Source organism: Dendrobates tinctorius, unplaced genomic scaffold (assembly GCF_039654945.1).
Source record: "Dendrobates tinctorius isolate UK_male_01 unplaced genomic scaffold, ASM3965494v1 ptg000296l, whole genome shotgun sequence".
NCBI lineage: Eukaryota > Metazoa > Chordata > Amphibia > Anura > Dendrobatidae > Dendrobates > Dendrobates tinctorius.
This window is the reverse complement of record NW_027361963.1, coordinates 3178895-3206046: the sequence shown is the minus strand read 5'-3', so window position 1 is coordinate 3206046 and position 27152 is coordinate 3178895. Positions and strand designations below refer to the sequence as shown.

The 27152-nt window shown below is 44.2% G+C and overlaps 1 protein-coding gene and 1 long non-coding RNA gene across 2 annotated transcripts in view; one reads left to right on the top strand and one right to left on the bottom strand.

The window, feature by feature from the left end:
• The window catches only part of LOC141073068 (uncharacterized), a 258205-nt gene that overhangs the window by 143347 nt on the left and 87706 nt on the right, over window positions 1-27152 (top strand). The window lies entirely within an intron of this gene.
• On the bottom strand, window positions 24333-27140 carry LOC141073105 (uncharacterized). The gene is made up of 6 exons (XR_012226948.1): window positions 26833-27140; window positions 26677-26751; window positions 26458-26541; window positions 26176-26374; window positions 25939-26095; window positions 24333-25818 (listed from the first exon to the last, which is right to left on the bottom strand). It is a non-coding gene; the product is annotated as an uncharacterized lncRNA (long non-coding RNA).

The following is a 27152-nucleotide window of genomic DNA, read 5'->3' as shown; positions in this document are numbered from 1 at the left end:
GTCTTTTTGCATTGATGAGTTCACCAGTGCTTTCTTTCTTTCTCACGATGTACCAAACTGTAGATTTTGCCACTCCTAATGTTGTAGCATTTTCTCGGATGGGTTTTTTCAGCTTAAGGATGGCTTGTTTCACCTGCATGGAGAGCTCCTTTGACCGCTTGTTTCCTTCACAGCAAAACCTTACAAATGCAAGCACCACACCTCAAATCAACTCCAGGCCTTTTATCTGCTTAATTGAGAATGACATAACGAAGGGATTGCCCACACCTGTCCATGAAATAGCCTTGGAGTCAATGGTCCAATTACTTTTGGTCCCTTTAAAAACAGGGTGGCACATGTTAAGGAGCTGAAACTCCTAAACCCTTCATCCAATTTTAATGTGGATACCCTCAAATGAAAGATGAAAGTCTGAACTTCAACTGCATCTGAATTGTTTTGTTTAAAATTCATTGTGGCAATGTCTGGAACCAAAATTAGAAAAATGTTGTCTCTGTCCAAATATATATGGACCTAACTGTATGTACCAGCCTGTTATTAAAGCCTGTTATCTCTGCTGCTTTAATGCAGCGGCCAGAGATAAGCAGGGCAAACGCACCGCAACTGGAGGGCCACTGCCTTGTGATTGCCCCCCAAGCTGAAAAGTGCCAGCCAGCCCCTGTTTGCAGCCCCTCTCCACCATTGGCATCCCCCCTTTCTTCATTTGCAGCCCCCCTCCATTATTTGTATCTCCCTCCACCATTGGCAGCCCCCCTCACCAATTTAATTCATTTGATAAAGAAAAAAAAATCATTTTTCATACTTACCTCACCAGTGATCCCCAGCAGGCACAGCTGCAGCTCCTCTTGTGATGGTAGATGCTGTACCTGGAAGGAGCCCATTCATTGTATCATTTTGAGCAGTGAATCAGCTAGACTGTATGGGCTGCTGAGAGGAACTGACTGCAGCCCATACAGCCTAGCAGATTTATTACTGCGAGGTCTGAGACAGCTAGAATGTAGGGGCTCAGGACCTGCAAGGAGCCCCTACATTCTAGCTACAGCCATGTCACATGACCAGAAGTACAGGGAGGGCGGAGGGAGAGAGTCGGAGCTGCGCAGCTGTCAAGGCAAGACAGCTATGCACAGCGACAGCTCAGAGAAAGCTGCCGGCCGACGTGTGTGCCTGGGGGAGCGGCCCGGGGGGGCATTTGCCTCCCTGCCACCCGGCCCAGCCAACCTTTGTGGGTATAGCTTGCATTAACTGTTCGGATACCTGTTTCAAAGTTAGATCATCTTGATCCCCACTTTCCTCACCATCAGAATCATGATTTTTTTTTGTGGGCCTGTGACTTTAACCCCTTATGGGTTATCTTTGTGTGGCCGTGGATTATCAGGGGGATCAGATCTTACGTACTTTTTTTTTACTTTTCAGCCGCACCCCAGTTTCTTGAGCGGTGCATAGTTGATGTTTTATAAATTATGATAGGCTGATTAAGGAGATTTCTTATCCCTTTGTTTTCAGCCACAACAGCACTTTAGTAAAGGCCCCGTCACACATAGCGATCTCGCTAGCGAGATCGCTGCTGAGTCACAATCGCTGCAGGAAAGCCCAGGACTTTTTTTTGGTCTCTGGTCTCCCGCTGGCCACCACGCATCGCTGCGTGTGACAGGCGGGAGACCAGCGATCTGCTGGTAACTAATGTACACATCGGGTATCCAAGGGACGTGCGTTCCTTAGATACCCGATGGGTACGTTAGTTACCAGCTTCCTGCATCAGCGCGCTGGTTACTAACGTGCACAGCAACGCCAGGCGCTCGGCGTCGCTGTGCTGATCGCTGGTGAAGCTGTTTGACAGCTCACCAGCGATCACATAGCGATTCACCAGCGATCCTGACACATTGATATCGTTGTCAGGATCGCTGGTGAGTCGCTATGTGTGACTCCAGCCTAAGGTGCAGGCGTTATCTGCCTGGTTCACTAATATGTAGCAATATAAACAGTTCTGTGCTGAGAACCTGTACAGCTTGCAGGTTTATTGCAAAGATAATGTATTGCAGTGTCAGTATTTTGCTAGGACACTTGCAGCTGTGGCCTCAGAGGGGGGAAGGCCATGGAAGTGAAAGTGGGAGTAGAGGGGGCTCAGCAGGTAAGGCCTCTTTCACACATCAGTTTTTTGGCGTCAGTCGAAATCCGTCTGCGCAACGGATCCGTCAAAAATTGTGAATAACTGATGCGATGGATCCGATAATCAGATCCGTCGCATCCGTTTCTTCCATTTTTCGACGGATCCGTTTTTTAAAAACGCCCAAAGGGAGGTTCTGAAAACGTTATTGGAAACCTATATATAGAGAGTTTTAACACTCCATGTTTGAAAGGTTGTAGAGCACGTGGCAGAAATGGAAGGAGTTATAGCGAAGATTGTGAACATCTATGTGGATTTTGCTTTTGAGGCTAATCGTTTGGCAGTGATCGTTTGGGAAAAGGAGCAAGAAAGACAGCACATCCTGCGTCTGCGGCGACGTCTTTGGATCCACCCGATCACAGCACAGCGAATGACACGTGGGGTCTATTCAACGCTGTATATGGAATTGAGAGTAAACCCCGAGATGTTTTTCAACTATGTACGCATAAGAGCGGAAAATTTCAATTTTTTTGGTGGAACGTGTTGGAGAAGCAATCAGGAGAAATGACACCTATTGCCGCTTCTCCATATCACCGGCGGAGCGTCTGATGGTGACTCTTCGGTAAGCCTTTTTTATTGTTTCTCCTCCTGCAGACTTCTGACTGTAATCTTGTTGCTGGTAGTTTGTATTAATTATTGTCTTTGCCTTTTTGAACAGATTCCTTGCAACTGGCGAATCCCTTTCCTCACAACATTATCAATTCAGGCTTGGGATTTCAACAATATTGAGGATAGTAAAACAGACCTGCCGGGCATTGTGGGATTGTCTACAGGAGGAGTACATCCCACATCCAACACCGGAGCGGTGGCTGGAGACTGCAGAAAACTTTGAAAAGATTTGCCAGTTTCCCAATTGCTTGGGTGCAGTGGATGGTGAGCATATAAGGATTGTCAAACCAGCTGCATCTGGCTCAGAATATTTTAATTATAAAAAAATATTTCTCAATCGTGCTTATGGCCATTGCAGACGCACAATGCAAGTTTATAGCGGTGGAATATTGGGGTCTATGGCTACTCCAATGATTCTCAGGTTTTTAAAATGTCTGCAATGGGGCGTCATTTATACGGAGACACATTCCAATTTATACCTCCAAGACCGCTCCCTGGAACCTCTGGGCCACTAATGCCATTTGTATGTGTTGGAGGTGAAGCCTTCCAACTATCGCAACACCTCTTGAAGCCATACGGAAGTAGTGTCTTGACGCCAACTAAAGGAGTATTCAATTATCGGTTAACACGAGCGCGAAGAGTGGTGGAGTGTGACCGCTATTAACCTGAAGACTGAGACTGTGGATGAGGTGGTGAAGGCTTGTGTGGTCCTGCACAATTTTGTCATATGCAAGCAACAGGTTGCCATGGATGACAATGTGTTTGAAACCACCTTGCGTCATTATCAAAATATTACTTTTCGGAGTCCTGTGGCAGTTTCCAGAATGAGGGACAAATTTGCTGAGTACTTTATGTCACCGCAAGGAAGAGTAGAATGGCAGGATGAGATGGGTTATAAATCCTTTTAGATAAAATATCAGGCTTGATGTGCGTTGCTGGACCAGATACAATTACTACCAAATGAAAAGTTTAACCATTTATTTTCCCAACGCGTTTCAAAGTGTGAACCACTTCTTCCTCAGGGGATGACATGTAGTGAACACACAACCTTCTCTGATTAAATACATACAGTGTTTGAATTTAGGCGCCAAAGAAACATGTGATGGAAGGACAAGTGTCAAAGTTCAGGGGTTAATAGTGCGCTAAAATACATTTACAATTATTCTTATTAGTTCTCATTTTAACCCTTTTGTATTCATGTTACAGATAATGTGTTTGAAAGGAAAAGAAGAAGGAAAAAAAGAAAAAAAAGGGGACATAACTTCCATATACCGAAAAAAGATTACACGGGAAGTGAAACGAACTTGCCGACAAAAAGTGTCATGGACAAGAGTCACTACCACCAGGCTGGGGAAGATTTTGTTTGGGAAAAAGAAGATATATCTCTAGGAGAGAAAAATCCATTAAAAACATATATTAAATTGAGAATATTAGAGATATAAAAATATAAAAATAATGTTGTAAAATCACATTTATTAAAAAGCCAAATGTATGTAATGAATAAAGATTATATTAATATATGTGTGAGGAAAAATTATTCTGTGAGATTGAGTCTCTAAAAACATCAAAATGGTTCGTGGTGCACCGCAGAGAGAAAGGACTCCCAGAAACGATGTACAGAAACTACTACGTAAGAACGGGATCGCATCCAGAAATCGAGGATACATTTAGTAATAACAATATTTTTAAAGAAAGTAAATGAGGAATATAGTGGATAATAAAAAGTCCCTACAGTATTACCTTATACTGATAAATCCTTATTTTAATGAAAAACGCTCTACTAAAAAGAAAAAGAAATATAAAAGACATTCAGTTAGAAAATGCCCAAAAAAATTGTTAGAAGGAAAATATGCACTTAAAAATTACACTTATAAAAAAACTTCGGTAATCTCATTGAGTCCGTTAGGCTTCAGAGTATTCAATCTATAGATCCAGAACACTTCTTTACGATTTAATTGTCCAATTCTGTCAGGGTGATCAATGGGTATATGATCGATGGGGGTAATTCTGAATCCATTATAATTTTTTTCATGTTTTAAAGCAAAATGTCTAGACAGACCGTGCTGCATGAAACCTATTTTGATATTATGTCTATGGGAGTTAACCCTCCGATGTAAGGGCTGGGTTGTTCTTCCTACATACTGCTTTTTGCAATCACATTCAATTACGTATATAACGAATTCAGTGACACAACTTAAAAAACTTTTAATAGGAAAACATTCCTTAGTAAAAGTGGATTCAAAGGTTTTTATCTTATGTGAAATAATTTTGCAGCATAAACAATTTATTCTGCCACATTTATATATACCTGAGACTGGATTTGGTGGGGAGGACAAAGATTCTATTCTAAGACGACTCGGAGCTACTAGATTTTTAATAGTGGGTGCTCTACGAAAAGTAATACCAGGATTTCTAGGTAGGGTTTTGCATAAAACAGGATCATTTAGAAGGACATGCCAGTTACGTGTCAGAATCTCCCTAATTTTAATATTCTCGGCACAATAACGTGTAATAAAATTACTAGTGAATTTCTTATTATCAGTTGCGGTAATTTTCGTTGGATTAATTAATGATTTTTGTGAGAGATCTTTGCATGTATTATAAGCATTTTGTACCAAATCCGCAGGATATTTCTTGGCTAGAAACCTTTTCCTCAAAATTTCAGCCTGGTTTTCAAAATCCCCCATATCCGTACAATTTTTTCTAATTCTTTTATATTGGTTAGCAGGTATATTTTTCAACCATTTACTAAAATGCCCATTGCTAAAGGGTATGTAACTATTCTTATCAACATGTTTAAAAAAGGTTTTGGTTAAAATGTTATTGTTCTGAATAAATATGGTAATATCTAAAATATTAATAGTAGAAAAATTGTACATTGAGGAAAAAGACAGACCCCAGTGATTATTGTTCATATCCTTAATGAATTCATCAATGTCATTTTTGGAGTTATCCCAGACAAAAAAAAAAGGTCATCTATGAATCTTTTGTACATGATAATGTTTTGTTGAAATCTAGAATTAAAAATATAAAATTCCTCAAAGACCCCCATAAAAATATTTGCATATGTAGGTGCGACCTGGGACCCCATCGCAGTCCCAAGTCGCTGGTGATACAAGCACCCATCAAAAGTAAAATAATTATTTTTTAAAATAAATTCCATCCCCTTCAATAAAAACCTTTTTGTGCTAATGACAGTCTCTTATCACCCACTAAAATCTTATTAAAACAAGCAAGTCCCAAATCATGAGGAATATTCGAGTATAAAGAGGTTACATCCATAGTCAGAAAAACATAATGTGGTTTCCATTTGATAAATTGGAGAATTTGAATGAGATGTGTAGAATCTTTGATAAAACTTTTAAGGAGGGGGACGTGGGTCACCATGATTCTGTCAATATAGTGTGATAGGTTACTGGTAATAGAGCCAATACTGGATATGATAGGTCTGCCGGGAGGATTTTGAAGGCTTTTATGCACTTTGGGGAGATGATAAAAAAGGGAGTACGGGGGTTAGATATATTTAAAAACTTGGATTCATTTTAATCAAGGATATTATTATTTTTTCCTTCTAAAATCAGTTGATCATAATTAGTCATGACTGTGCTTAATACTTCAAATGTAGTTTTCACATAATATTTTTTGTCAGATAAAATTCTAAAAGCTTCCCCACAATAGTCTCTATAATCTTGAATAACTATACCCCCTCCCTTATCTGCTGACCGAATTACAATGTCAGTGCGAGACTTCAACGTTTTGAGTGCCATTTTTTCATTTCTAGTTAAATTATTTTTATAATTATTTTTATTTTTAAACAAGTCCTTAAATTCCTCTTGAACCAAATCATTAGATACGTTCAAATGATGGCCCTTACTGTCAACTGGATAAAAGTTAGATTTTTTTGGTACTTCCAGATGAAAACCCGATGTACCTGTATCGGTCAAAACCTCTATTTCTTTCCCATCAGTTTTTATCTGACCAGTTTCTTTGAGTGCAAAATGTCGTTTCAGAGTGAGTTTTCTTATGAATATCTGTAAATCTAGAAATAAACTGAAATCATTTGTCCTGAATGTGGGACAGAATGCAAGTCCTTTGGAAAGAACATTGGTTTCATCAGATGAAAGAATGTGAGAGGATAAATTAAAGATATTATTACCATCTTCTGTGCAAAAGTTGTTTTTATTTTTTACTGATTCAACTTCCCTTTCTTTTTTTCTCCCCCCTCTGCTTCCTCTATAGATCCTTTTCTTTTTCCATGTTTTGGTGAGAAAAATTTGTTTATGTGTGTGGGTTTTAGTGCTCGTGGCAAAAAAGGAACAGTGGCTGTGTTGTCTATACTGGAATTATCTATCAAAACTGTATTATTTTTAGATGTATCGCAAATGGGAAGGTCTAATAGTGATTCCTGTGTTCCTTCTGGGAATTCTATAAGTGCTGGGGATGAGATTTCAATGGGGATAGGTCTGATTATTCTACTAGTGTCAAAGGTGGGGTTAATTGTGTCCATGAGGTTTTTTCCTTTATCTGAATTTTTAATTTGATCATTATTAAGACGTGTCATTTGTTCTTTGATGTTCTCTAAGTGTTTCATAGCCTCGATCAATGGTGCAGTCATTTTAGTTTTTTTAATTTCGGGGGGTTTAGAGAAAATATTCTCTTTCTCTGTAGACAAAGGTGCTAATTTAGTTTTTTCTACTGGTGTTGTAGTATTTTCTCCAGGTGTTGCATCAGATATTTTGGACATGGATTTAATATTGGGATCTATTTTCTGGTATATTTCATTACTCCTATTGTTCATTCTCCTGTAATCTTCCCTATCTCTCTGTAATTTTTTTGATTTCTTGAGAACTGTCTCGTGTTCAACCTGCATGACATGTGTGATTATATTGGAATTAATTTTTTGATACTCTGGGTGATTGTGAAAGGGAATCAATTCTTTAGACAGCTCCATTACTTTGGACGCTGCTATCTCAGCTAATTTAGATCTCTTTTTATATAGTAGTAGGATCATTTTATGCATACAGTTATTAAGGTTATTGTCCCATTCTTTAGTAAAGTCCAAGTCTTTATCAAAAGGTGAGTCAAAGACCAACCTTAATCCACGGGGACAGATATTCTCCTCAAGATAAATGGACAAAAACCGGGTGTCCAAGCTGTAGTGTAGTTCCTCCTTCAAGGCTTCTTTAAAATTCGTAAAAATCCTCCGAAAAGTCCTGGTTTCTTCTTCGTTAAAATTGTCCGTGATGTCATTATTGGATACCGTAAATCTTGTATTTCCAATAGTTTGTAGGATCAGACGTTCTCTCGATGATTTTCTATTCTGAAAATATTCCATACTGATACAAGGTACCGGACCCTCTGCTGCTCAGAATTTCCTTATGCAACGGCTGTACTATCCAGGAACAGCCGGAGAAGAATCAGTAAAAGGACTAAGGAAAAAGAAAGAGCGCAATAGGGTCTTATCTGGGTGGAAAATGGAATAAAGACTGATAAAATCTACTCACCCTTTCCAGGAAAGATATAAGCATATAGACCAATGTCAGCTTGCTGCACGCCCGAAGGTCCACTCCGTGACCACCAATATAAATGCTTTTAGATAAAATATCAGGCTTGATGTGCGCTGCTGGACCAGATACAATTACTACCAAATGAAAAGTTTAACCATTTATTTTCCCAACGCGTTTCAAAGTGTGAACCACTTCTTCCTCAGGGGATGACATGTAGTGAACACATACAACCTTCTCTGATTAAATACATACAGTGTTTGAATTTAGGCGCCAAAGAAACATGTCCTTCCATCACATGTTTCTTTGGCGCCGAAATTCAATCACTGTATGTATTTAATCAGAGAAGGTTGTATGTGTTCACTACATGTCATCCCCTGAGGAAGAAGTGGTTCACACTTTGAAACGCGTTGGGAAAATAAATGGTTAAACTTTTCATTTGGTAGTAATTGTATCTGGTCCAGCAGCGCACATCAAGCCTGATATTTTATCTAAAAGGATTTATATTGGTGGTCACGGAGTGGACCTTCGGGCGTGCAGCAAGCTGACATTGGTCTATATGCTTATATCTTTCCTGGAAAGGGTGAGTAGATTTTATCAGTCTTTATTCCATTTTCCACCCAGATAAGACCCTATTGCGCTCTTTCTTTTTCCTTAGTCCTTTTACAGGATGAGATGGGTTGATATCTTTGGCTTTTGACATGTATGTTGGAGTACCAAACTTATTGCTGTTGTCATAGTTGTGATTATACCATGATTTTTTTCTATAAACCAAATTTTTGAACCTTGATACCCAAAGTTTTGTATGTTTTTTTAACTTTACCCCAAGTTTTGTACGTTTTGGACCTTTTACCCAAAGTGTTGTAACTTATCATTAAAAAAACGAAAGACAATGTTTTTTAAACCAAAAAATATTTTTATTTACAACCGATTTACAAATTTGTGTAGTGTGGGGTGGAGATAGTTCCAGAGGGACTGACAGGGCAGACCACGTTGATAGTGGGGGAATAGAGACCGGGTTGGGGTGGATCTGAAGTGGAAGGGGTGGAGAAAACATGAGGTTGGGCAGGAAGTGGAGGTACAGATGGTGAAGGAATTTGTATCAAGGAAGGAATCTGGTCCTGGGAAGGAATCTGGTCCTGGGAAGGAATCTGGTACTGGGAAGGAGTGGGAGGTGGGACAGTGGCTGAAGGGGGGTTGGGAGGAACCGGGGCCGGTGGAGGGGCTTGGGAGGTGACCTGCGCTAGAGCAACCTGGCAGGCTTGCATGACATGCATCTGATGTTCAGGAGATACCGTTTCCATGCGCTCAAATACTGCCTGAAAAAGCAATGATTTGGTGACTTACTTGCATCTAAATGCATCCTATCCAGATGACTGCTGAATTCAAGCATACTTTTAGGCAAAAGGTTGAATCCAGCAGTCATTTGCTCAGCCAAAAGTTTGATTGAGCTCTGGAAGGCTGCATTTAGATGCAAGAACTTGGGCGCATAGCTCCTTACCTGATCTCTCTGCCGCTGCCGGCCAGAACCCAAAGGTTTTCTAGAGGTGGTGGCAGTGTCAGAGGGGTGGGGTAAAGGGAAAACTATCTCGTCACCCCCAGGTTTATGTGATGAAGTCTGCCATGATGCTCCAACCCTGGTGAATGGGGCCGAGGAACCAGACGTGAGGGAAGGTTCAAACGGGTCAGGTCTCTCGACGTGGTCCCCGGTTGCGGACCCCTGTGTGATCACTCCAGAAGGGTCCATCTCAGCAGCAGGCTCCCGAGTGCTGCAGACGGTGTTGTCAAAGAAAAAAAAGTCTTAGTTACTCACCGGTTAACGGTATTTTTCGGAGTCCATGACATCACCACCTAAGTGGAACCGCCCTTCAGGAACAGGAACAACCTATAGATACATAAGGGCGGCACCTCTTCCACGCATCAGTTGGATTACAGAGCCCAAGAGGACCACCAAGGTTAATGACATGATTTATGTACCATACTATTACTACTTGACTATTAACTACTAGTGTATATAAGAGGAAGAAGTGCACACCCAACTCTAACATAAGGGAGGGAAGCTATGGGTGCTGTAATGGACTCCGAAAAATACCGTTAACCGGTGAGTAACTAAGACTTTATTCGATCGTCCATGACAGCACCACCTGAGAGAATTACAGAGAGTAATAATTACTTAGGGAGGGACTACAGCCTGCAGGACCCTTATACCAAAGGAGAAATCTGAGGAAGCACCCAAGTCTAGGCTATAATGGTTGTAAAAGGTGCTCGGAGAGGACCAAGTAGCTGCCTTACATATCTGGTCGATTGAGACTCCTGATCTCTCCACCTACGAAGTTGCCATGGCCCTGGTGGAATGCGCTCTCAGCTTACCAGGAGCCGACCTGCCCTTCGAGGTGTATGCTAATGAAATGGCTTCCCTAATCCACTTAGCTAGCAAGCTTTTTGATGCCCTAAGGCCTTTCCTGGTGCCATGATAGGAGATACATAGGGCATTATCTTTTCTCCAGGGTTCCGTAACCGTCAGGTATTCCAGGAGGCATCCTCTAACATCCAGGGTATGTAATTTCCTTTCCTCCTCGTTATTTGGATTAGGGACAAAAGATGGAAGAACTATTTCCTGTGCCCTATGGAACCTGGAGGCTACCTTCGGTATATCTGCTGGGTCAGGTCTCAGTATTACTCTATCATCCTTTATTTCAGTATAAGGGGAAGCCTAGACAACACCTGTATGTCGCCTACTCGGCGAGCTGATGTCAGTACTACCAGGAAGGCTACCTTGAGGGACAGGGTCTTTATGGAGGCTGCTGCAATAGGCTCGAACAGAGCTTCTGTCATGGCGGTGAAAACTGTAATCAAATCTGAGGCCATGAACCTCTCTTTCCATACTGGCCTAGATCTATCTGCCACTTTAATGAACCTGTTGATCCAGTAATTACCGGCGATGCTGCAGTTAAAGAGGGCCCCTAAGGCAGATACCTGCACCTTAAGGGTACTGGTGGAAAGCCCCATGTCCAGGCCTTTTTGGAGAAATTCTAGAATCTGGTTAATCGGGGTTGCTTGACCAGCCATCACGCATGAGTCCTGAAGGAATCTTTTCCAGATTCTGGCATAAATCTGTGTTTTAACAGTTTTCCTGCTTTTGAGTAGGGTATTAATTATGTCTGGAGAGAAACCCCTCTCTTTTAGTAGTGTCCATTCAAAGTCCACGCCATCAGATGTAGGCCAGCCACCTGAGGATGATAAACTGGGCCCTGTGATAGGAGATCCGGGACCTCTGGCAGGACCCACGGATCGGACACTGACATCGTCCTGAGGCATGAGAACCATGCCCTCCTGGGCCAGAACGGAGCATTCACAATGACCCTGTGAAGGGTTAAAACTAAAATCAAAGCTGAAGGTTTCATTTTTCCATTCTCTGAAGGTTTCGTTTCTTTATTTTTGTTGCTTTAAGATAAATTTTTGTAATTGGGGTAAAAGTTAAGGCTGTCATGAAACCAGACTGTTCCTCATCAGGTGCAAGACAAGGGACCCGGGGTTCTATTACTCTGAAGAATATGCCATTATACTACTTTCTATGCTATGAAGATACGGACATATATGTAGTTTATGGTTTTCTTGCAATATTATTGGCTTATAAAGTGAAGTATTACAATGATGCTATTGGTAGTTGAGAACTTTGCATAATTAAGCAAAATATTATAAAAGAAGTGACTAAAATAAACGGGACTAGTGATCTGCCTTGATCCTCCCGTACAGAGACCCCCATCTCCGTGTGGTCATTCCCAGTTGCTAGCAACGCCCTGTGGATTAATTTGGAAATCACTTGGTCAACCGTGAAGGGTTAATTTAGCCCTCCCTCAATAGCTCCCTCCACAGCCCTTGCCTTGTCTTTTTTGACTTTCCTCAGCACGAGGGATAGCAGGGACAGGGGAGGTAAGGCATATGCTAGTTTGAAGTCCCATTTTACCAGCAGAGCGTCTACAGCCAGGTCGAAGATGGCGGGTTTTAGGAACCATTCTCCCTGCGTCAAGGGATTGCGACTTAGGTAGTCTGCTGCATTGTTTTCTCTCCCTTTTATATGCAGAGCTGTTAAGGACAGAAAATGTTACTCTGCATCTCCCGCTTTTTCTAACAGCTCGTCTAAAACTGGCCCAGTATTCCCCCTCACATGGGATGGAGCAGAGATGAGACATACCTTGCCTGGATGTCTACCGGCCAACATTTTAACCATAGAGGCCTTCTCGTGGCATTGGATAGGCCCGCAGCTCTGGCCGCCATCCTTGCCGAGTCTCCCGAAGCATCGGCTAGAAAGTCTGCCGCTTCTGAATTATTCCCAAGGACCTTGAAATGGACTCTCTAGAGGCACAATCCTCAAGTTGGGACTCCAGCTGATCCAGCCAGACCATCATGGATCTGGCCATGCAGGTAGCCACAACAGCTGGTCTCAAGGAGCCAGCCGACATTTCCCATGTCCCTTTCAAAAAGGAGTCTGCCTTTTTATCCAGCGGATCCTTTAGAGAGGCCATGTCATCAAAGGGGGTGGAAGATTTTTTTGAAAGCCTTAGCTATGGCTGCGTCGAGCTTTGGCACTTTGTCCCATCTGTCCACCAAGGGGTCATCGAAAGGGTATCTCCTTTTAAAGGCCGGTAGTATGGAGCCTGTTATGAGTTCATTTTCTCCTTCACATTTGATGTCTGATGAACTCCCTCTGCTGGTGAAAGGAGGTAGTGAAATTCATTTGAACGGGAAGAACCTGTCATCTGAACTGGTGGAGTGTGATTGGACATCCGGAATCTCTGAGTGGATATAAGGCAGCCGACGCCCTGCAGGGTTGCTGGTGATCCTTTCTGCTCTGAGCTCTTGCATCCAGTTTAGTTACTGTCTACTAAAAGCTAAGTTTTTGCCCTGCTATTTTCCTATGAGATTTTGTCTGGTTTACTTAGTGTTTGTGTTCAGCCAGCCCTTGCTGGGACTGGCTGAATTCCATTTTTGTCTCTGATCAGTTGATCTCTTTGCTCTGTTTTCAGAATATACCTGAGTGCTGATATAGTGATTTTGAAGTCTAGCGACTTCAGGGCCTTTTTTCCTATCAGACGGTTGGGACATTTTTGGTAGGGTTTTTTGCGGATTGCAGCCAGCATCTTTTCTGTCCTGTCCTATCTAGTTAGTTGGGTCCCATCATTTGCTCAGCCTGTCTTTCTGTCTGTGTTTGTGTTTTCATCTATTTTTCACCGACAATACATGTTGGGGGCTGTCTATTGCTTTGGGGTCTGCTCTGGGGCAGTTTAGATTTCCCCTTTCTTTCTTTAGGCTTATGTAGTTCTCCGGCTGTGACGAGGGGTGTAGGACCACCGTAGGAACCCACCACGGCTACTGTTAGTTGTGGTGAATAGGATCAGGGGTCTGCAATCCGCTAGCTACCAACCTCTCCGGTTTTCTGGACTTAGCTTGTATTTTTGTTCTTTCCTCCTTCGGTGAATCATTCATAACAGAATCACCAGCCATACCACAGATTCCAGGGTACTCAACAGCAGGAAAGAATTGTGTAAAAAAAAAAAAAAAAAAAAAAGTGTCAGAATTTTTTTTTTGTGTATATTTTTTCCTCTATTTCTCTGAGGCCGTAGGGGGAATTTTTTCTTAATGGAGATTAAGCAATTGTCTGATCGTGTGGAGCAGCTCGCTGCTGAAGTGCGGGGAATTTCCGCCTATGTTGCTCATTCACATGCTGCTGAACCAAAGATCCCTCCTCCTGATGTTTTTTGGGGATCAGTCTAAATTTTTGAATTTTAAGAATAATTGTAAATTATTTCTTGCCTTGAAGCCTAACTCATCGGGGAGATCTGCGCAGCAGGTTAAAATTGTCATCTCTTTGCTGCGCGGCGATCCCCAGGACTGGGCGTTTTCTTTGACACCTGATGATCCTATTCTAACTAATGTGGACGCATTTTTTCTAGCCTTGGGGTTGTTGTATGATGAACCTAATGCTATTGATCAAGCTGAAAAGGCCCTGTTGGCATTGAGCCAGGGTCGGGATTCTGCAGAGTTGTACTGTCAAAAATTCCGAAAGTGGGCGGTCCTTACTACCAGGAATGATGGTGCCTTGGCAGCTCTCTTTCGAAAGGGTTTGTCAGAAACCGTAAAAGATGCTATGGTGGGATTTCCTGTTCCCTCTGGTCTTGACGATTCTGTGTCATTAACCATTCAGGTTGATCGGCGTTTACGTGAACGCAAAACTACACGAGACGTGTTGCCACCTGTTGAACAAATGTCTGAACCTATGCAATGTAATAGAGTTTTGTCTAGGGCGCAACGTCAGGAGTTCAGAAGGCGTAATAAGCTGTGTTTTTTTTGTGGAGATGCCTCTCATATTATTTCTGTCTGCCCTAAACGAGAGAAACGTTTTGCACACACATTTGCTGTTGGGGGTGTTCAACCTAAGTTTCTTTGGGCAAATACTCTGATCTGCTCCCTGTCCACATTTTCCGTTAAGGCTTTTGTGAATTCGGGAGTGGCTCTGAACCTGATGGACTTGGATTTTGCTAAACGTTGTGGGTTTCCTATGACACCTCTACGGATGCCTATCCCTTTGAGGGGTATTGATGCTACTCCTTTGGCGAAGAATAAACCTCAGTTTTGGACCCAGGTGGTAATGCGGGTCACCCCAGACCATCAAGGAAATTGCAGATTTTTGGTGTTGCATAATTTGCATGATACCATTGTTCTGGGGTCTCCCTGGTTACAAATCCATAATCCAGTTTTGGATTGGAAATCTGTGTCTGTGGTGAGTTGGGGTTGTCGGTGTGCCCTTAGTGACGCTCCTGTTTTCTCCACCTCTCCCCAGTCGCATGATGTTCCTGACTATTTGGCTGACTTTTATGATGTATTTAGTGAGAATGAGTTTGCATCTTTGCCTCCTCATAGGAGTTATGACTGTGCAATTGAGCTGAGCCCTGGGTGTAAATTTCCCAAGGGTTGTCTTTTCAATTTATCTGTACCTGAGCACGAGGCTATGCGATCCTATATTAAGGAGTCGTTGGAGAAGGGTCATATTAGACCATCCTCTTCACCCTTAGGTGCTGGGGTTTTTTTCATGGCCAAGAAAGATGGTTCATTAAGGCCTTGTATTGACTATCGTTCCCTCAACAAAATTACTGTTAAATATCAGTATCCGTTACCCCTGATTTCTGATCTATTCTCCAGAGTTAAAGGTGCTTGCTGGTTTACCAAACTTGACCTCAGGGGGCATATAATCTTATTCACATTGTGAAGGGTTAATACTAAAGTCAAAGCTGAAGTTTCGTTTTATCCATTCTCTGAGGGTTTCGTTTCTTCATTTTTGTTGCTGTAAGATAAATTTTTATAATTGGCATGGGCTGTCATGAAACCAGACTGTTCTCATCAGGTGCAAAGATAAGGGAGGCGGGAGCGTAAAACTCTGAACTCTGCCATTATACTACTTTCTATTTGGATACGGACATATATGTAGTTTCCGGTTTTCTTGCAATATTATTGGCTTACAAAGTGAAATGATGCTATTGGTACTTGAGAACCTTGCATAATTAAGCAAAAGATTATAAAAGATGTGACTAAAATAAAGGGGCTTAGTGATCTGCCTCGATCCTCCTGTACAGACCCCCGTCTCCGTGTGGTCATTTGAGTTGCTAGCAACACTGGAATAATTTGGACATCACTGGCTCAACCGTGAAGGGTTAATTTAACTCTCTCCCTATCAGTTGGCGCGCAACGTGGGGCCCCCGAATAGGGACGCCTCTGACCCCGGAGGACAACAAGACAAAGGACCCTCGGAGCGGACACAGGTGTTGGAAAATTGGGACTGATCATCCCCCACGACAACCACAGTAAGTTGGCAGTTATACTGTTCAGACTGACCGTTGGTGTGGTTTTCCTGTGCTTGTTGCTGCAAATTGTCCCCGTGGTGGGGTGATTCATGGGTGGAATCATATAGAGGTGTAGTCCCGTTGGGGGCCCAGTGCTCAAACCGTACCTCATAAGGGACGGACACCCCGGATTGACCAGTGAGTGTGACTCTCTTTATAGTCAAAATATCCTGAAATTCCCGATCATTATTAGTAATTGGGCGTGGTCATGTGATCGGAGATGGGTAGGATACGTAACTCAGGTATATATAGATAGATATATATAACCAGAGGTGTCCGGAGGGAGAGTCTGAGACGCCCTCCTCCTTTCACTGAGTACCGCGAATTTTGGGCAATCCCAGAGGGGGATTATTGACCCGGTGCAACAGAGACTGATACGGCCGCTCCAGATCTGTGCACAATTTAAATCAGGGTATTTAGCTCTAAAGGAGAGAATTATGTTTCTGTGGAAGAAAAAGAAAAGTTTGGAATTGTGTGAAGGATCAGATACTGTTAGTCTTACGATTCAAAGACGTGTAAAGAAATGTGTCAGGAATGCAGGAAAAATATTTTCGATTCTGGGATTTCCTAAGGGCGGGAGGTTGCAGCCTACGCTATGGGATGAAGGAGTTAAAAAGAATAAAGGGAGATGACTGATGATGGATTACTTGAAGGCGCTGAGGAATTCCATGGCTTGGCCCATGAATTGTATAATGAAGGTTATGTGGATATTGAACAGCAAGTGAATTCTGATTGTTTCTGTTACTGCTATGTTGAAGAAGGAAAAATTGTCTATTATGACAGGGACGGGATGTTTTGTGGTTCAAGCAAGTGACTGTGGTGTGAGGAAGTGATTGATTAAGAAGGAACTAAGATTGATACTGTGTCAGGCAGACAGATGGTTAAGAATGATTTGAAACAAGAAGTTTCCCTGCTAGATGATAAGGTCCCTCCCCAGGAAATCAAGCCTCTCCTCCTGACTGTAAGCTCTGTGCCCCTTAACCCTAAGGCACCGATGTATCCTGGACTACCGAAACTCAGTATGCCCCCACCCTATGATCCTGCTGGATGGATCTGTTCTGTATGTGGAGTTACTAATCCTCAGTGGAGAGAGGTCTGTTATAATTGTGGCACAAGAAGACCGGGTGTTGCAGCCCCCACCTTTCCGTTGTTGAATGCTGACGGTACCTATTATCATCCGCCGCTAGCCTCAGTCCCCGTTATGCCTAATATTGCTAGTGGTTATGAATATACTCCCTTCACCCCATCCCAAATAGACACCCTTTGCAATCAATTACCCAATCCAGAGACTTCCCCCATTGCTTTCTACGGGCAAATGGCAGCAAATCGAGAGATTTATTCCACTCCCCGAAGAGATCTATTACACATACTTCGAGTAAAAGCTGGGGAGGGATATTTTCCAATTATTGAGGTTGGCATAATGTATAATGTGAATCTGGATGGGGGAACCTATGAGAGTGGTGTTGATTTCTGCAATGCTTTAAAGGTTTGGGCACAAGATAAATTAGCGGACCAAGCTCTCTCTCTCACAGATGTCACACAGGCCAAATGGGGGACTGCCGAGAAGTTCTATGGGTGTCTTATGGTAGTATTTAGAGATCTGGGATTCTCACTGTATAATGAAGCCCATACACATCTTTTTGTGGCAGCTTTGATGTCCGGCCTCATACCCGAATTGCAAGAGGCAATAATTTCAGTTAGACTTGACGTTGAGAATTCCACTCCGGACAATGCATTGAAAGTGATAAAAAAGTTTTCAGAAGAATTTAACCCGCTCTGCAGCAGCGGGGAAACAGAAAAATAAATCAACAGCGGCAGCTGTGACAGCCCCTGTTCTAACAGCAGCAGCCCACACCATATCCCCCTTTGCCCCCACCGCAGCTGTGAGCACACAACAAACTCTGCCCCCCCCCTCAGACTTCAGCTACTGGGAACCCTGCTCCTCAGCCCCTCCCTGCTAATGCTGGCGATGCGGGCGAGTTGGTCACTTTCAGAGAGACTGTCACACTCCCGCTGATAGATGCCACCCTCAAGTTCCCTCTTCCAATCGTAATCTAAATACTGGGAACCCCAGAGGATACCCCTGTTACGGACAGCTCCAAAATCCTGATAATTGTCTATACTGAAGGGGTGGCCAACCAGGGTCTGCCATCACAATGTCCTCCACCAAACCTGGGGCATGCTCATCCGTCACGCTCCCTGTAGGGGACACCCTTGTTAAGTTCATGGTAGACACTGGGGCGGCCAATTCTATAATCAAATCATCAGATGTACCTACGGATATCCCTATTCAACTCTCAGATCAAGAGCTTGTTTTAATCGGAGTAGATGGCAGACCCAATTAATATACTTTTATAAACCCTATTTCTGTGGGACCTTTTCCCAAGGTTACTATTCAGTTTGTGATCTCTCCCACATGTTCAGTAAATTTACTAGGGGCAGATTCATTATCACAGTTCCGCTCCGGAATACAATTCCAAGATGATGGTCAGATGGCTCTTATGTTATATAATCCCTATGTAGATGAAGACAATGAAGAAATCTGTATTTTGCATGCCCTTCCCACAGTTATGATGGCCCTGATAGGCCCAGATCCACCCCCAATATTGCCTGAGGATCAATGACTCACCCCATACCTCTCAGAGATACCATCTAAACTCTGGTCAAAAGGGCCAAATGATATAGTGAAAATGCCTGTAGAACCAGTAAAAGTGTTTCTCAAACCTGGTGCCCCTTTTCCCAAAGTCCATCAATATCCTTTGAAACATGATCAGGAGCGGGGCCTCCAGGAACAAATACAAACGTTACTTGATAACGGTGCTCTGGTACCCTGTGTTTCTCCATGTAATACGCCCTTGTTTCCCGTTAAGAAAAAGACCCCACCTGGCCAGCCCCCTGTGTACCGGCCGGTATAAGATCTACGGGCAGTTAATGCCGCTACTATTCTGGAATCTCCAGTGGTGCCTAATCCACATACTCTTTTGTCCCAAATACCCCAGGATGCTGCTTGGTTTACAGTTATTGATCTTACCAATGCCTTCTTTAGCATTCCGTTACACCCAGACTGCCAGTTTCTGTTTGCATTTACTTATCAGGGACGACAGTTAATATGGACAGTTATGCCACAAGGGGCCCAAAACAGTCCCAACCAGTTTTCAAAAAAAAAATATGAGTAGGTGTCTTTTGCCATTGTTGTCATTGTTGGCCTCCTTAAGTATCTGGCAGCACTGAACTGTCGGGTTTCGGCCTCGAAACTTCAGTTCTGCCTTGGTAAAGTGATATTCTTGGGTCACTGTCTCCTTCAGGGTGTCAGACACCTCACAGAAGAAAGAAAAATAGCTGTCAGCTCCCTTCCTTTCCCGAAAGATGAAACTAGATGAAACTGAACTCCAGTGATTTCTTGGACTATGCACTTATTTTTGTCAGTGGATACCGGATGCATTCCGCATAATGCAACCCCTTTACAATGCCATGAAAGACGTATAATGAACTATAAGGAAAGATGGCAGTGATGAGGATTACCTCCAATATGATTGTTCCCATCTTCTGACTGAAGAAACAGCTACTCCACCAAATGTCAGTGAGAATCCACTTCCAAATCCCGATCTGGTGTTATACACGGATGGTTCAAGATATGCTGATGAGTTTGGTAGACTCCACACGGGATACGCTGTTACCACAGAGGACACTGTAGTGCACGCAGCTGCACTCCCACCCTCACAGTCAGCACAAGAAGCAACTCCAGGCTCTGTATACTGCATGTACTTTGGCCAAGAACAGACGGGCTAATATATACACGGACTCACGGTATGCATTTGGTATTGCTCACGATTTTGGAGCTCTAAGGGCCAATCGAGGGTTTATTACTACTGCCGGAACCCCAGTGAAAAATGCTGAAGCTGTTAAAACCCTCATGGACTCGATCAAATTACCTATTCAGGTGGCTATTATCAAAGTTAAGGCGCACGGTCCTAGGACCAGACCACAGACTGTTGGCAACACATTTGCGGATATGCAAGCAAAAGCCGCTGCTCTCTTACCCATTGAACCAACCATACCAACTATGATGACCACACGCTCTCAGCGTAAACAGTTACAAGAAGCACTGACCCTACAAGAACCTGATGATCTACAACAGACTGAAGTTTTCTGTCGGACCCCGCAAGACCGCATAATGACGATGCAGAGAATGTCTCCAAAGGAAGAGGTGAAGCAATGGAAGACTGATGGGGCATGTATGGATAATGGTCTCTGGAAAAAGGACCAACTTGTGTGTCTCCCTAAGCGGATGTACCCTGCTATGGGCGCATGGGCCTACATATCGAGGAAAGAATCAGGCCCTCGCACTGGTGCAAAAATTCTACTGGGCCCCGGTTCTTCAGTTGGCCGGAAGCATTCCCTGTTACCAACATGACTGCAAAGACCACAGCGAAGAAACTGGTGATGGAAGTTATAGGCAGATAGTTCCAGGGTTCCAGAAGTTGTTGAAAGTGACCAAGGCCCGGCCTTCTTATGTGTACCAAGAAGTTCTGACAATGCTTGGATCCACTGTAGCCCCCCATACTCCGTACCACCCACTATCCAGTGGTGAAGTTGAGAGGCTGAATGGCACACTGAGGGGACAATTGACCAAAATGATGCAGGAGACTACTGCTCCATGGCCAGAGCTCCTACCCATTGTACTATACCACATTCGTACTACCCCTTGTTATGAATGAGTCACCGAAGGAGGAAAAAACAAAAATACAAGCTAAGTCCAGAAAACCGGAGAGGTTGGTAGCTATCGGATTGCAGACCCCTGATCCTATTTACCACAACTAACAGTAGCCGTGGGGGGTTCCTACGGTGGTCCTACACCCCTCGTCACAGCCGGAGAACTATATAAGCCTAAAGAAAGAAAGGGGAAATCTAATCTGCCCCAGAGCAGACCCCAAAGCAATAGACAGCCCCCAACATGTATTGTCGGTGAAAAGCAGATGAAAACACAAACACAGACAGAAAGACAGGTTGAGCAAACGATGGGGCCCAACTAACTAAATAGGAAAGGACAGAAAAGATGCTGGCTGCAATCCGCAAAAAACCCTACCAAAAATGTCCCAACCGTCTGATAGGAAAAAAGGCCCTGAAGCCGCTAGACTTCAAAATCACTATATCAGCACTCAGGTATATTCTGAAGACTGAGCAAAGAGATCAACTGATCATAGACAAAAATGGAATTCAGCCAGTCCCAGCAAGGGCTGGCTGAACACAAACACTAAGTAAACCAGACAAAATCTCATAGGAAAATAGCAGGGCAAAAACTTAGCTTTTAGTAGACAGGAACTAAACTGGATGCAAGAGCTCAGAGCAGAAAGGATCACCAGCAACCCTGCAGGGCGTCGGCTGCCTTATATCCACTCAGTGATTCCGGGTGTCCAATCACGCTCCGCCTGTTCAGATGACAGGTTCTTCCCATTCAAATCAATTTCACTACCTCCTTTCACCAGCAGAGGGAGTTCATCAGACATCAAATGTGAAGGAGAAAATGAACTCATAACAGTACCTCCCCCTTGAGGAGGTGTCACCGAACCCTCATCCACGCCACTAGGGCGATCAGGATGGGCCCGATGAAAAGCATGAACCAATCTTTCGGCATGAATATCGGATGCAGAGATCCAAGAATTATTCTCCTGGCCATAACCCTTCCACTTAACCAAATACTGGAGTCTCCGTCTAGCCAGACGAGAATCCAGTATCTTCTCAACCTCATATTCTACATTACCTTCAACCAATACAGGGTCAGGAGGTGCCACCACAGGAACTACTGGCTCAACAAACCTCTTTAACAGAGACTTATGAAACACGTTATGGATCTTGAATGTAACAGGAAGAGCCAATCGAAAAGATACCGGATTAAGAATCTCCAAAATCTTGTAAGGTCCAATAAATCTAGGTTTAAACTTTGGGGAAGCCACCTTCATAGAGATATTCTTTGATGTCAACCAAACCATATCACCCACCTTAAACCGGGGACCAATGGTCCTATGCCGGTTGGAAAACTGCTGGGCCTTTTCCTGGGAGAGAGGCAACTTATCCACCACTTGGTTCCAGATCTGGTGCATTCTCTCCACCACAGTGTCAACACCTGGGCAGGCAGAAGACTCCACCTGCCCTGAAGAGAATCGAGGATGAAACCCAAAGTTACAAAAAAAAGGCCCTGTCCTATCTAGTTAGTTGGGCCCCATCGTTTGCTCAGCCTGTCTTTCTGTTTGTGTTTGTGTTTTCATCTGTTTTTCACCGACAATACATGTTGGGGGCTGTCTATTGCTTTGGGGTCTGCTCTGGGGCAGATTAGATTTCCCCTTTCTTTCTTTAGGCTTATGTAGTTCTCCGGCTGTGACGAGGGGTGTAGGACCACCGTAGGAACCCCCCACGGCTACTGTTAGTTGTGGTGAATAGGATCAGGGGTCTGCAATCTGCTAGCTACCAACCTCTCCGGTTGTCTGGACTTAGCTTGTATTTTTGCTCTTTCCTCCTACGGTGACTCATTCATAACAGGAGCCCCTTTTTTCTGGCTTCTTCCATTCTCTATCTACCAGGTTTTTAACCTTGCATTCAATGGGAAGGACCTACGCTTTTTCGGGTCTAGGCCCCCGAACATAAGATCCTGTGCTGACAGGTCTGGTTTAGCGTCTGTCATCCCCATGGTGGACCTTACAGATTTGACTAACCGGTCCATCTGATCAAGGGCAAAGCAAAAGCGGTTAGAGTCTTCTGACGATGAAGCCAAAGAGGAAGTCACGGGCTCTGAGGAATATTCGCCTCTCCCCGGGGCAGCTGAGGAGTCTGATTCTGAGACTTTTGCAGCTCTACTCTTTTTCAAGGATTCGCCCTGGGATAGGGATTTTAGGGAATCTTTCATCTCGGTCCTAATGATCTCCATGAGGCTCGTGGTGAAGTGAGGGGTTTCTTCCGCCACCTGTAGGGGCGGGGAAAGCATAAGTGCCTATATATTTTACCCCGTCCGATTTTTTTTTTCCCTTTCCTGTTTTTGCTCACCATCTGTCGCACGCACGGCTGACATAATTTTTTAGGGTAGGCTTCTGGCATGGGAGCACCGCAAAGGCCACATTCCCTGTTTTTCCTCTTACCACAGCACTTTTTCCCCTAGGAGACAAAATATAAGGGGAATACTGCATCAGGGGTACACTCACGAAGATCTATTACCCCGGCAGTAGGAATAGGTACCAGATCATGGGGGGAGCGAGCTGGATCCTTCGGTCTGGAGGAACTCTTGCGGCCAGGCTGCGCGCTTAGTCCTCGACTCTTCAGCTGGGAGCCTGGGTGGGACCTCTCTGAGGAACACTCCTGCTCCTGTTCCTGCTTGGTTACCGCAGCTTCTGGCTCAGCCATTGCTGCACTGGGTCAACCGCAGCCCTGCAGTGTTCCTGCGCTCCTCTTATCCCCCCGGACGTCCGGTTAGAAGGGGTGTGCCAGGGCCTGCGTCTCCACCCACCTCCCAAGTGGGAATCCCCACGGTGCTGCATCCCGCCCCCCCGCCGCCGATACCAATACCGCTGTGGCCCGGCGACATACAGGGAGGAGAAGCCAGCCGACATCCGACTTCAGGCCCGGAACCTCTGGCTCCGCCCCCTTTGCAGCGTCATTTCCATCTCCCTTTCTCTGCCTCCAGCAATGCGTGGGGATGCGCAGGCCGACAATGGCGCAGCAGTCGACCACCCCTCACCACGCCCCACTGGCCGGCGCAGCAGGGTGGCCCGGATGGGGGACGGTTGCCGGGAGCAGACCCGGAGGAACCCCGGAGGGCCGGGGAATACATACCTGCCGGCACTGGCAAAGGAACGGCCATCCTCCGGACCCCGTTCGTACCTGCTCCGCACGCTTTCGTTGAGCCCTACTTGGACCCACCGCGGCGCTTCCAGGGACCCCACACTGACCGAGGTAGGAGACCCCCTCGCTACCTGGGTCAGACAGCCGGCCTGGGAATTTCCTAAACGTCCATATGGCACGATCTTTAGGGAATCCCATCATCCAGGAACAGGAAACCAACTGATGCATGGGAGAGGTGCCGCCCTTATGTATAATAATATAATTTTTATTTATTTAATAATAATAGTTTTTATTTATAACATATTCCGCAGCACTTTACAATTAAGCGGGGACATGTACAGACAATAGATTCAATACAAGTTAAGACAATTTAAACAGTGACATTAGGAGTGAGGTCCCTGCTCGCAAGCTTGCAATCTACAAGGAAATGGGGGGACACAGTAGGTGAAAAGTGCTTGTTATTTCAGGTCTGGCAATTATACTAAATAGGGCTTTTCATATAAAGCTGCATGATCCGGTCATCAGCCCGTGTGTTTAAGTGCAATAGTCAAGCATCAAGTGCCGTTATTGTTTGCATTGAGGGTGTGGAGAAAGATGAATAGTAGGGTGCAGATTCAGAATAATATTTGGAAGGAGGGAACAGGGCAAAGTTAGTTTACTGAGTTGTTGATGTGGTAGGCTTGTTTGAAGAGATGGGTTTTCAAAGCGCGCTTGAATAGGTTGGGGCTAGGTATCTGTCTGATCGTCTGGGGAAGTGCATTCCAGAGAACTGGCGCAGCACGAGAGAAGTCTTGGAGATGGAGGTGCGAGGTTCGGATTACGGGGGATGTTAGTCTTAGGTCATTTGTAGAATGGAGGGCACGTGTAAGGCGATAGGCAGAAATAAGAGAGGAGATATAAGGCGGTGCAGAACTGCGGAGAGCTTTGTGGGTGAGAGAGATGAGTTTATACTGGACCCTGTAGCGAATAGGTAGCCAGTGTAATGACTGGCACAAGATGGAGGCATCAGTGAAGCGGCTGGACAGAAATATGACCCTGGCTACCGCATTCAAGATGGATTAGAGAGGAGAAAGTTTGTTAAGAGGGAGACCAATCAGAAGAGAGTTGCAGTTGTCCAGATGAGAATGAATAAGAGCGAAAGTAAGAGTCTTAGCAGTTTCAAAGGTGAGAAAAGGTCAGATTCTGGAGATGTTTTTAAGATGCAGGTGACAAGAGCGAGTGAGTGATCGGATATAGGGAGTAAAGGAAAGTTCGGTGTTGAATATGACCCCAAGACAGCGGGCATGCTTCTTGGGAGTTATAGTTGAACCCTCCAGGGTTATTTCGATGTTAGGTAGAGTGAGGTTAGTAGAGGGGAGAAACACAAGAAGTTCAGTTTTGGAGAGATTTAGTTTCAGAGGACATGATGCTAGAGACAGCAGATAGACAATCCTTCGTATTTTGAATTAGGGAAGGGGTGATATCATGGGAAGAAGTGTATAATTGGGTGTCATCAGCATAGAGATGATACTGGAACCCAAATCTGCTGATTGTTTGTCCAATAGGGGCAGTGTATAAAGAGAAGAGGAGGGGGCCTAGGACTGAACCCTGCGGGACCCCGATAAAAAGGGGACGAGAGGAAGAGGAGCCAGCAAAAGATACAGTGAAGGAGCGGTCAGAGAGGTAGGAGGAGAACCAGGAGAGGGCTGTGTCCTTGAGGCCTATAGAGCGGAGCATAGTTAGGAGGAGCTGATGATCCACAGTGTCAAATGCGGCAGAGAGATCCAGTATCTGTAGGTTGTTCCTGTTCCTGAAGGACGGATCCCCTCAGGTGGTGCTGTCATGGACGAACGAATAAAAAAGTAATATATTGATATTGCATTGCCCTGGCTGAAACCAAAAAATAAGGTTAGACATGTAAACATTTTGACTTAATAAATGGTTGGGGAAGATTTACCTTCTGCTCACCATCGTTGACCGGAGGAACGACAGGGCTCTAGCATACTTGTACTGGCTCCTGCATCCTGCCAATCCACTCGGGGCCTGCATCTCTTTGTTGATCTCCCTCTTGAAGCGATCCCTGAGTGACCACCACTGCTTGATTACCCTTTCACCTGTAAAGTGAAAGAACAAATTGGTTAGTATACAACACATTACATCCTGCAACATAACTTACTCAACTGTGAATACTTACGCCCTTGATTCTGGGCCGGAGCTTCGAGGTACCCTCGGTCGTCCACAACTGTAAAACAAACTTCCTCCTAGAGCCGACGGGTCACGACAAGGTCAGCATGACGGCGGTCCCCTATGTTCCACAGCGTCTCCCGCACCTCATTGATGAGGTGGTCTACATCCAGACCACCATCCGATACGGGAGCACGCTGTGAAGCCTACTAAAAAAGAAAACAAAAAAAAAAACATTAAACTCAAATCATCCACATGAACTATAAAAATAATAAAAAGGAGGCGTACTTACTCTATGCTGACCATCGCGATGCTCACGACGTCAACCCAGGGAGGTGCTTGGAGTACCTCTATGCCGGACCCCAGAATGTGAAGACTATAAAAAAAAAAATATATATGTGCTTGGATGTAGGCATATGTATTGTGTGTACTGTGAGGTCTGTGATCATCTGTTTTTTGTGTGTTGGGTGGACTGTGATTGTCTGTAAGGATTTGTTTCTGCGAAACTTACACTCTGCGCGCCCACTCCTGGCATGTCTCCACCCTGTCCATCTCCTTCTGGAAGCCCCTCTGATGCTGCAGCTTCCTGTGAAACCAGAATTAATGCATAAAGGGTTACAAAATTTTTTTACCATCACCAAAAATTAAAATATAAATTTGTATTTACCTCAGTTCGCCGATGCTGTGAGGGAGGGCTCCCAGAAGAAGACATGGCCTGTTGTCTCAAAGTATCTGCAAGTATAAAGACAACTGTTACCTACTATACAAATTATATATTTAGTTTTCTGGCCTTTATACTTGCATCACGACTCCCACTGGTTCTCTGGCTTGGGTCCTGCTGGCCTGGCTTTCACCCACACTTTTCTTGTAGGATCTGCAAGTATAAAGACCCTTGATAGCTATTATACTGATTATTTATGTGTTGTCAGCTGAATTAGAAAATAAAAAGGTAGCTCCAGAGCCATTTGGATTTCAATCCCTCTACCC